The sequence below is a fragment of the Mustela nigripes genome, chromosome 5 (assembly GCF_022355385.1).
Source record: "Mustela nigripes isolate SB6536 chromosome 5, MUSNIG.SB6536, whole genome shotgun sequence".
Lineage (NCBI taxonomy): Eukaryota > Metazoa > Chordata > Mammalia > Carnivora > Mustelidae > Mustela > Mustela nigripes.
Window position 1 is genome coordinate 113,148,679 of NC_081561.1, and position 1,647 is coordinate 113,150,325.

At 36.9% G+C, this 1,647-nt stretch overlaps 1 pseudogene; it reads right to left on the reverse strand.

The window, feature by feature from the left end:
• Window positions 1–439: 439 nt before the first annotated feature.
• On the reverse strand, window positions 440–1,024 carry LOC132017461 (rRNA-processing protein FCF1 homolog; annotated as a pseudogene).
• Window positions 1,025–1,647: the final 623 nt, after the last annotated feature.

Consider the following 1,647-nt stretch of genomic DNA (forward strand, 5'->3'; position numbering starts at 1 on the left):
ATTGGAGCCACCAATTAACTTTTACTCATTTCTAGTTTGATTAGCCTTATAGTTCGTAGAACGTTCTTCCAGGTGTTAATAATAAGTAGATTTTTTTTTTAGCTAAAGTTTTCAAAGTTTAAATAAATCTGTGTACTTTTACTTGTATCTGTAACTATGCTCATAGGAATTTAGTAAGTTCCTTAAGAGGTAGTAGCCTGACATCACTTTATTTTTTTTTATATGAGCAATCATCTGATTTATAAAAATATGCAATAATATTTAAAGTGATACAAAATATCAATTTCAAAACAACATAAAAAAGTGAGTGTAATAAACATACTCAGCTCATAACAGAACAATTGGATAAGAAGAATAATTCATGCCATAGCATATTGCCAATATGAACTGGCAACAAAAAGTTGATAAAGAAAGGCAGAGGAACTCTGTCTTTTAAGAATTAGAACTGAAGGGCTCCATAGTCATCTGGCATCTGCTCCATGCTGTACCTATGATTAGAAATATACACGATGGGAACTCCAGGAATCTTCCTGATCCTTTGTTTAAGGTCCGGGTCAACTAACACTTGTGCCTAGTTACTCTCTGTATGAAGCAGTCATCTGCATAGGTTCCTTTGTGTGTGCATGGTAATCTTTCAGATCTTGGATCCTTGGCAATCTTTAGATCTGCTTGATACTTTTATCCCAGTTTCTCAATTTCAGCCATTACACAGTCAGTTATATAAGGGATATACTTGGTATAAAGACAATCCATCATTGACCGTACTAAGTCAAGTTTGACCTTTAACAGAAAAGTTGATGAAGTTTGTATCAACCACGATGTGGTAAGGTGAGCCCAGCTGTGTGTTATATTGGAAGAACAAGCAGGAAGGGTGTTGGGGGACTTCTCTTTCCTTGAGTGCACTGGGATCTTTCTTTCCTTTCTTTTTAGGTTTTAATCTATCCTTCTCTTTAAGCCTCTGATCTTGGAGACTAAGCATTCGCTTCATGGTTGCATACTTTCTTGCTTTCTTTTGCTTCCCCATGTTCACGATGTACATTTGTTACTTCCAGAATCACTGCCTGATATCACTTTAATTCATTCATTCATTCCTTCACTTAACAGATATCTACTGAGTCCCTACCTTGCATAAGCTGTTGCCCCAAGAAATAAGGACAAAGCTACAGGTAGGAAAGAGAAGATACTGCCTTTTTGTGCCATTATAAATGGAATTTATGACATGGAAAAAGGGGTACCTGGATGACTCAGTCACTTAAGGATCTGACTCTTGATTTCTCTTCATTGTGGCTTAGGTCAGGATCTCAGGGTCATGAGATCGAGCACCTGTGTGGAGATCTGGGGGTCATACTCAGCATAGAGTCTGCTTGTCCCTCTCCCTCCTCCTCTATCCTTCCCTCCATCTTACCTGCTGGCCTGGGCATGGGCACATGTGTGTACATTCTCTCTCTCTCTCAGATAAAGAAGTAAAATATTGAAAAATAAGTGAACAAAAGTACACATACTGAGAACGATATGAAATCATGTACAGTACTGTTCCTACAAAGATGACCAATTACCATGTTGGTATATTTATTTTCTCTTTTTCTTAATAAGGTTTAAAATGAAATATTTGGTGAAGAGATTTTACTCCTCTTTTAAACATAACAA